Source organism: Podarcis tiliguerta (genome assembly GCF_965153285.1).
Source record: "Podarcis tiliguerta genome assembly, chromosome: 10".
In the NCBI taxonomy this organism is placed as follows: Eukaryota; Metazoa; Chordata; class Lepidosauria; order Squamata; family Lacertidae; genus Podarcis; species Podarcis tiliguerta.
The window spans coordinates 64,387,574-64,397,624 of NC_139543.1; the positions used below are offsets into that span (position 1 = coordinate 64,387,574).

Genomic DNA, 10,051 nt, shown 5'->3' on the forward strand with positions numbered 1-10,051 from the left:
GGCGGACAATAACATTTGAGTGTTGATCACACAATAACATTGTCATTTCAGATAAAATTTCCCTCCTTTTGTTCTGCAAAAAGGCTTGTTATTTTTTCTGGTGTTTTACTCCCCACGCCTAACACACACATGCACACGCGCGCGCGCACACACACACACACACACACACAAACATGATCCTATGTGGTGTAGTGGTTAAGAGTGGTAGACTCGTAATCTGGTGAACCGGGTTCGCTTCCCCGCTCCTCCACATGCAGCTGCTGGGTGACCTGGGGCCAGTCACACTTCTTTGAAGTCTCTCAGCCCCACTCACCTCACAGAGTGTTTGTTGTGGGGGAGGAAGGGAAAGGAGAATGTTAGCCGCTTTGAGACTCCTTCAGGTAGTGATAAAGCGGGATATCAAATCCAAACTCTTTCTTTCTTTCTTTCTTTCTTTCTTTCTTTCTTTCTTTCTTTCTTTCTTTCTTTCTAACTTTTAGACAAGCTTCCTGCCAATAGGAATTCCAGCACCATTTCCAAAGAAAAAGGAAACTGTAAATCTCTATGCATTTCTATTTATAGGACATCTCCCAGGAGGATTTCGGAAACACAAGAATGCAGATTATGCAAGTTGAGAGCAGTGGGGATCTGAAGTACTTTGGTTGGGGTCCCAACCTCTGGAGCAGCAGAAAAGTGCTGAGAAGAAAAAACGCCATAAAAAACTGAATTGTATTTGTATTCCCTTGCAAATATATGTGATATTTTTGCATTTCCATTCTTTTTTAAAAAAACAAACAAACATACAACAATGTAAGTAGTTCTGGCTTATGGTGAGGATGTGTTGCGCTCTCCTAAAAAGCAAAATCTGTACAGTGGTACCTCAGGTTACAGACGCTTCAGGTTACAGACTCCGCTCACCCAGAAATAGTACCTCGGGTTAAGAACTTTGCTTCAGGATGAGAACAGAAATCGTGCTCCGGCAGCACGGCGGCAGCAGGAGGCCCCATTAGCTAAAGTGGTGCTTCAGGTTAAGAACAGTTTCAGGTTAAGTACGGACCTCCGGAACGAATTAAGTACTTAACCTGAGGTACCACTGTAGAATGAATCTGGAAACCAGAGGACTGGAAGAATGCAGGCGCCAAATGATGACCAAAGGCTGCATTTTCTGCTGGTTTCTGCTAAATATTTTCATGCCCAATTAATCTAAGTCAGGAGAAGAATTTTAAAACAATCCTCCCCAAATTATTATTTTTAACCGGCTGCCTAAGTCTATGCTTGCTGGCTGTCAGTGCCTTATACAGAAGCCGAGACGGAGCTGAATTATGCCCGAGATTAATATATTGGGGGCAGTTCAAGGGTTAGACAAACAGCTCTTCCTGAAACAGGCTCACTACAAAGTTGAACTGTTCATTAGAGGGGCAGCTAATGGCGGAGCCAGAATTCCACTGGGGCAACATTTTATTTGTTTCTGATTGAGAGATATCCAACACTGACTCCATGTTCCTCATGACCTCTATAGCTGGGCCAGAAGGTTGAACTTGTGGAGCCAGTGTGTATTTCCGTCTCTGGGAAACACACAAACACACACACACACACCCCTCCACTGACTCAAAAGCTCATCTGCAAAATGTAGGCCTTAGAAATGTTACACTGGATGGGGAGTGTTTTCAAATCACCCCCCGTTTTCCAAATAACATCAAAGGTAGATGTAATGGTTCTAGGGGTTGCTCGTGCGTAAGTTGCCTTTACTCCTGGCTAGGTTGCATGGTTGAACCCTTTCTGTCAGGACAGCCTCAAGTTCTGTGGCTGCCTCAGTCACTGGCAGAATCCGCCAGTGGGCGTTTCTTAAACCGCTTCCAGCATAGAAGCTGTTTGACGCCCAGTCTCCTCCCCCGTTCCCTGCGCGAAAGCTTTCTGCGCAGGGTGGGTGTGGGCAAAGGAACACTTGTCCCCTCTCCGCTGGTCTCCTGCGAAGAGTCCTGGAGCCACCTCTCCGATTCCTCTATCTCCTCCCCTTCTCCACTGGTGTTGCGCTGATTACCTTCCCCAGCGGATGGGCTATCCCTCCTCCTACTAGGACCTTCTCCACCATCGTCCGAGAGCCTCCTCTCCGCCTCCCGCTCCGATGGCAGTTCCCTGACAGTAGATAAATCCATCCATTTTGGGTTTCTTTACATGTGTTCATTTGTTAGTCAGTTCTGTCCCATTTCCGCAACTTTGGAGCAGCGAGAAGGAGCAGAATCTACATGAAAATTCACATTTAAATGTCTTTGTTCAATTATATTTTCCCATAGTTCTGTGCATTTCTCTCTCCCTCTCTCTCTCTCTCTCTCTCTCTCTGCCAAGACCTGTGTCAGAACTTTTGGGAAGGGTGGCAGGAGACACAGATCAGGTGAATTCTTCTTGGAATTCACAGAGATCAACATTCTTAGCATCCTTTGTCAGAGATATAATGAAGATGTGTAAGCAAGGAAGCTGATGATGTCATAATGTGTTGGCATGAGGTAAGAGTTTGTGCTTGTTCCTGCAGCCATTGAGAAGGCCCTCTCCCACGCACACACAAAGCATGCCTGTGAGTGTGGCAGGACCAAGAGAAGGGCTTCCTGCGAAGATCTCAAAACCCAGGTTTGTATGAGAGAAGGCAGTCTTTCAGATAGCTTCAACCTAAACCATAACCAACTCTTTGAATAGTACCGTGCCTAGAAACCAGGGCAAGATTTAGGTTTGATGAGGTCCTTAGCTACTGAAGGTAATGGGGCCCTTTATACGTCCATCTGTCCTTTGTCAACAACAAATTGTCACTGTTTTTTTGTGTTGAATATATGCTATATGGTAATTTATGGACCTAATCGGTATCTAAAGCCATTTGCACATAAGAAAAGATGTATTTTATCAAAGTAATGGTTGAACTGAAATGCAATTAAGAAGAAGTATGTTAATAGTGAAAAGGGACGTGGGTGGCACTGTGGGTTAAACCACAGAGCTCAGGCCTTGCCAATCAGAAGATCAGCCGTTCAAATCCCCATGATAGGGTCAGCTCCCGTTGCTCGGTCCCTGCTCCTGCCAACCTAGCAGTTCGAAAGCACATCAAAGTGCAAGTAGATAAATAGGTACCGCTCCGGCGGGAAGGTAAACGGTGTTTCCGTGCACTGCTCTGGTTCGCCAGAAGCAGCTTAGTTATGCTGGCTGTACGCCGGCTCCCTCGGCCAATAAAGCGAGATGAGCACCGCAACCCCAGAGTCGGCCATGACTGGACCTAATGGTCAGGGGTCCCTTTACCTTTACCTTTATATTAATAGTGAAGTACACTCTGCTGCTGTATGTAGGTTTTATTTGTTTTGTCTTTTTACCTTATATTTTGGAAATGTAGATTCAGGTTTTCTTTCCTTTAATTTTTTGGGGGGTCCCCAAGAGAGAGGGGCCCTAAGCTCCCGCTTGTTTAACTTATACGTAAATCTGGCACTGCTGGAAACAGACAGGTAGCAGTCGAACTACTGTAGCAAAGGAGTCATATAGGTTGTATAGGAACAAGGGAGTTCCTATAGATGAGATGCCCCTCCTCTCAAGCTTTTATACATCAGGTGGGTCGAGTTCACCCTATGAACTACACTGACCAGCAGCACCTCTGCACTATTTCAGGCTAGGGTTTCAACCAGTCCTATCTACAGATGCCTTGGACCTTCTGCGTTCAAAGTAGAAGCTCCACTGGAGAGCCATGAGGTACAGCTCTACACAAGTACAGTGGTTTGTGTTAAGTACTTAATTAAGTACCTCGTGTTAAGTACTTAATTCGTTCTGGAGGTCCATTCTTAACCTGAAACTGTTCTTAACCTGAAGCACCACTTTAGCTAATGGGGCCTCCCACTGCCGCTGTGCTGCCAGAGCATGATTTCTGTTCTCATCCTGTTCTTAACCTGAAGCACTATTTCTGGGTTAGCGGAGTCTGTAACCTGAAGCATCTGTAACCTGAAGCATATGTAACCCAAGGTACCACTGTATGTGACTGGAACCTGCATCTGTTGCGTACTGTGTACATAAACCCAGCCAGGGAGACACGTTTGCCATCAATCAAGCATCTATTCTGTGACTGTCTCATAAAAGAATGTGTCAAGGAGAGTTGCCTTCCCCTTTTGCCCCAAGCGAAACAGAAGTTTTTACCTGTCAACAGTGATGTTTTTTCTCTCTCTCTCTCTCTTTCCTGGCTTGAAAATGAAGGGTGGTTTCCCCTCAGCCCGCCAAACTGAAGGCTTAGGGCTTTGGGTCTATTGCTATGATCTCACTGCACTGAACTGCTTTAATTGGGAGGCAATAGAGACAAGGGGTAAGTTACCCTGGTGGGTGTTTTAACCACTCGCATACCCAGATGAAAATGAGCAAGGGAGCAAATTTGCCTCGTGGGGCCCAGATAACAGCTCCGTTCATTTCAAGCCAAATTGGATACATCCAGTGAGCCTCAAAGCCCCTTCCTGCCCACCCATATTTCTGTTCCAGGAAAGGAGGGAGGTCGCTGCCGCACTTCTCCTGCTGGTAGCCTGCTGTGGCTGGATTGTGCCATGGGGCATGCTGTCATGGATGCAACATAGATGCTGGCAGTGGGCAGGGGGAGAGGGAGACCACCTCCCTCTCTTTTATTTCTGTCACGGTCCGATCTACAGGCGATCGAAATCCCGGCTGAGGACATCAGGACCGGGGGCAAGATGGTGGGGTGGGAGCAGGAATGAGAGTCCAGAAGTCAGGGGTCTGAGGGTCAGGAAGCAGGGAGTCACGAAGTCAGGGGTCCGAGGGTCGAGAAGCAAGAAGCCAAACACAGCAAGGCAGGAAACAAGTTTCTGTGGCAAAGAGCCAAAGGGAAATGCTGAACTTATATCCCTTCCCAGCTCTTGCCACCAGGTGCAGTGAGTTACCAAGTGACCTCACCTGTGCGGCCTCGCCACCTCCATCATTTTACCCGGACACTGAGGTCCAGCGCCGAGGGCCTTCTGGCTGTTCCCTCGCTGCGAGAAGCCAAGTTACACGAAACCAGGCAGAGGGCCTTCTCGGTAGTGGCACCCGCCCTGTGGAATGCCCTCCCACCAGATGTCAAAGAGAAAAATAACTAAATAACTTTTAGAAGACATCTGAAGGCAGCCCTGTTTAGGGAAGCTTTTAATGTTTAATAGGTTATTGTATTTTAGTGTTTTGTTGGAAGCCGCCCAGAGTGGCTGGGGAAACCCAGCCAGGTTGGCGGGGTATAAATAACAAATTATTATTATTATTATTATTATTATTATTATTATTATTACCTCTCCAGAACAAACTTAGGAAGGCCCCAGTCCTGCAAAGCCCTACTGGCTCTTGCACGCACTCCTGACAATTTCAGTGCCACCACCGAGTGGCAATCAAGGAGGAAAGGAGCACTTAAGTTGTTTTGCAGCTCAGATTCCTTTAGAGTAGGGGCTTCCTTTTCACACATCAAGGGCCAAACCAGCTCCTGGGGAACCTCCTGGGGCCACATGCTAGCAGTAGGCAAAACTGGAACCAAAAGTGGGCAGAGCAACAACTGTAAACTTGACTGCTGTGCAGCATAGCTCAGTGGTAGAGCATCTGCCTTGCAAGCAGAAGGTCACGGGTTCAGTCCTCAGCATCTCCAAGTAGAGTTGAGAGAAACTCCTGCCTGAAATCTTGGAGAGCCGCTTCCAGGCAATGCAGAGCTAGATGGACCAATGAACCGGAAGGCACTTTCCTGAGTTTCTAGACTAGCTTGTACGCACACTCACACCCCTCTCTGTATCCGGAAACATTTGAAGAGGGCGCAAAGCATGGTTGGAGAGGGATATAGCTCTGGAGAAAATCCTGAGGTCCAGATGGAGAGGAAAGTGGGGGCCAGACCTCTGGGCCTAATGGTCCTCACCCTTTGCTTTAGAAGTCAGCATTGCTCCCCTACCAAAGAGGAATGGCAAGTTAAGCCGATGGACTACACTAAAATGGCAAAGCCGACTGGAAAACTCAGGGACCAAGAGGACAAAAACTTTAAAAAAGAATGGGGGGAGGGATTTATAATATATCTAGGAGACCACTGCAAGCAGATGGAAACATTAGCAGGATTTGAAACCCACTTCTAATGTAACAAATACTATGGATTGATTTAAAATATAGAATATGGAATAATATGCAGCTGTAAATGTTGACAATAGGACCCGTGGAGGGGATGGGGGAGGTCTCGAGATTCAGAGTAATCTCTAGATATGGATATGCATTTGGAATGTTATAAATTTATATTTGTAAACTCAAATAAAAATGCTTTCAAGAAAAAAGAAGAAGTCAGCATTGTTCACCTTGTATTTGAAGCAGGTCCTGAAAGTCCTTGAAGTCTGTATTTCTGAGCCAGGCAACATAACATTCAGCAACATCGGTGATAACACACCAACACCAACAATAATAACAGTGACACTCTCTGGTGCTTTTAAGCAGCCTTCTCCCACTAGCTATCACTTTCTGACCACCCCTTACACATTTGCAATGACTTCTTTCCTCATGCTGTATCGATTCACTCTGCAACACAGGCTTCTAAAGCAGGGTGTGTTACTACGTTGGCCAAAAGACTTTCCTTTTTAATAGAATATTTAATAGAATGTTTAATCTCCAAATGGATCTCTGGCTGCACTTATTCCAGAATGGCTGAAACTCAAACACATTCAGCAACATTTACTATCTGAAGAGGCATTTATGGGGAGGGATGTAAGGGAAGAATCAACCCGGCCATCACCTGGGTGTAGCCCCACAATTTAATAGCCAAGAGGGTGTTATTCTTTTGCTTAAAGGTATGGTAGAAAAGAGAGAGGCAGCATTGTCCTATTGTAGGCTGCCTTATAGAACATGTCCAAATGAACATCATCAGCTGCAGCCTGAGCTTAAAGAAGGGTGGGGAACCTTCTGTCTAAATTCTAGCAGATGCCTGACCTCTGTTGTCTATGCTCTGGTAACCTCTAGGTTGGACTACTGCCTTTGAAGATGGTTCAGAAACTGCAACTGGTACAAAATTCAGCAGCCAGATTGTTAACCAGGGTAGGACAGATGGAACAGAGAAAACCAATTCTGGCACAAATGCGTCATTTAACCGTTAGCTTCCCAGCTTAATTCAAAGGGCAGGGTTTGAGCTATAAAGCCTCATGACCCAAATACCTTAAGGACCACTTCTTCCCATGTGAGGCAACATGAAGCTCTGAAATTGCTATATGAGACCCTTTTTCGTGTTCCCCTTCCATCAGAGATTCGGAGGAGGGCAACATGGCAGCATATGGCACAAGGGATACATGTTGCCCAGGTCTTTCAAGCAGCTGACAAATAGTTGAGCCTGGTAAAGGGACCCCTGACCATTAGGTCCAGTCGTGGCCGACTCTGGGGTTGCGGCGCTCATCTCACTTTATTGGCCGAGGGAGCCGGCGTACAGCTTCTGGGTCATGCGGCCAGCATGAGTACGCCGCTTCTGGTGAACCAGAGCAGCACACGGAAATGCCGTTTATCTTCCCGCTGGAGCGGTACCTATTTATCTACTTGCACTTTGAGGTGCTTTTGAACTGCTAGGTTGACAGGAGCAGGGATCAAGCAACGGGAGCTCACCCCGTCGCAGGGATTCGAACCGCTGACCTTCTGATCGGCAAGTCCTAGGCTCTGTGGTTTAACCCACAGTGCCACCTGCGTCCCTAGTTGAGCCTGACTTGATTGCTAAAGACAAAGAGATGGACTTCAGAATCTGGTTATGCTGCTGAATTACCAAGAGGAGACTAAAGGTAGAAAACTATAGAATAAGGAACAGAGAAAAGGGAGGGAGGCACCACCTGGAATAGTAAATGGCTTGTGCTCATCCCAACAATCCAGGCTGACAAAATGTTATTACAAGGGTCACTTTCCTTGCTGCTGTTCCTTTTGGAAAGTCAGGGAGAGATTTATTATGTCTGAAAGTCTCCGCAGCTTGTCAAACCTAAGTGCTAAGAAAAATAGGAGCTTACATTAGAACTGGAAGCTCAGGTTTTGTCTGCAAGCAGGAGCAGACATCTATAGCTGACTCATCTGAAACCAAGCAAGGAATTGTCTTCCTTCAAGATCACTTCCACTACATAAAAACAAAAATCAGTTTGGGTTTACTGTTTCTGTTGGGGAGTGTGTGTCCAGGTGTGCATGTTAACTGGATGCCTATACAGATAACGTTATTCAGTAGCAGAGATGCCATCAAGACTGAGGGGGCCTGGTGAGTGCTTGGCCTTCTCTGCCCCCTCAACATTGAGTGGGCCTGGGGCCCTGCCGACAGATATTGAGGGGGCCAAAGACACATTGGCTCTATAGAGTTTGCACACCTGTCCAGGGATTTGCTACAATCTGTGAAGCTCCTCTATATGGGAAGGAAAAGCCCCAAATGGCCACCTCACCCTTGAAAAGCATTGGGCTTCGTGCACATGCCTGGCATTCTGGGTATGCAAGAGAAGCAGGTGTGGGTCTCCAGAACATGGCAAATCAACAGAAAATGCCCTATGTATTAGCACAAAAAGATGATTCCCAAATGCTTGAGAGCCAGCGTGGTGTAGTGGTTAAGAGCAGTGGGCTCGTAATCTGGTGAACCAGGTTCGCGTCTCCACTCCTCCACATGCAGTTGCTGGGTGACCTTGGGCCAGTCACACTTCTCTGAAGTCTCTCAACCCCACTCACCTCACAGAGTGTTTGTTGTGGGGGAGGAAGGGAAAGGAGAATGTTAGCCGCTTTGAGACTCCTTCGGGTAGTGATAAAATGGGATATCAAATCCAAACTCCTCCTCCTCCTCCTCTTCTTCTTCTTCTTCTTCTTCTTCTTCTTCAGCCAGACTTGTAAGAATTAATATGAGAAGGATGCCATTCAATTTCTTAACAAGATGTAAGTAAATATAAACGCTGTAGGAAATATGCTCTGGATATGATACTGTAGTCACCATTCTTACAAGTCTGGCTGATGAAGAATTGATCAGTATTGGCTGATGAAGCATTGAACAAAACAGATTGGTTATCCGGAAACTCTGTTCCGGCGATATTTGGTGACAGATTATGTATATATCAAACTTTTGAATTATTCCACTGCGTCTGCTGAAGAAGATTTAGAGACTTTGGTTGCATTTTCTGATCATTTATATTAGTCTATACATAGTGTTTAGTGCCATTGTTATTGGCCATCATGTTGTGTTATTTTGTGTAGCTTAGCTGAGATTCCGGCATTGCAAGGGGTTTGAGTAGATGACACTTGCAGTCTCTTCCAATTCTACAATTCTATGATTATTTATATCCCATCCATGTGACTGGGTTGCCCCAGCCACTCTGGGTGGCTTCCAGCAAAATATAAAACCACAATAAAGCATCAGACATTTAAAACTCCCTGGTACATGTACATGAATACAATTCAGTAAGGATCAACATGGAGGTGATAGTTCATGTTAAACCTTATGCATCGTCCTTTTGTGTGCAAAGGGCTGCATCCAGAAGCAATGCCTCTCTGAGTGTGTATCTTATTCTATCTGAACCCTGCCTTCCCCAGATTAGAGCAAAACTCCATGTCCCTATAGTATCTCATTCGTGATGAACTAAAAAATGTCTCTGAGTGGCCTCACCATCATTACTAATTGGGAGCATTTCTCGAGAGGATGCAGAAGGAGTGGGCATCCCACAAATCACTTTGTAACTCGCTCTGATAGTGTTGCCATAAATACTGTGGGAAGCACAAGTGGGCTAGGGAAGCATGACCTTACAGCAACGCTTAAACAAATTGTTGTTGACAGTGTTCTTTTACAAGGAACAGGCTAGGATTTATTGCGGCTCGACAGCCCATTGGGAAATGTTCACTGCTTCCCTTGTCTTACATGCAGGAAAGACCCCCACATAACTGCGCGATGACCACAACGTTTCCTTTCAAGACTGCACATTTGTGAAAGAGGAATAGTCATCTGGTGTGAGTAGCATATATAATTTTATAGACGTGCAGGACTGAAAAGACAAATAAGCTTTGCTCGTATTGGGGTTGACTGGAAGTGAGTCTAATAAGTTTCCCTAGAAGCAAAGAAACAGCCCAGCTTATG

General features: G+C 45.9%; 1 long non-coding RNA gene across 1 annotated transcript; it reads left to right on the top strand.

Annotated features, from left to right (window-relative positions):
- Positions 1 to 2,488: 2,488 nt before the first annotated feature.
- On the top strand, positions 2,489 to 9,147 carry LOC310659286. Its single transcript, XR_014502720.1, has 2 exons — positions 2,489 to 2,604; positions 8,930 to 9,147. It is a non-coding gene; the product is annotated as an uncharacterized lncRNA (long non-coding RNA).
- Positions 9,148 to 10,051: the final 904 nt, after the last annotated feature.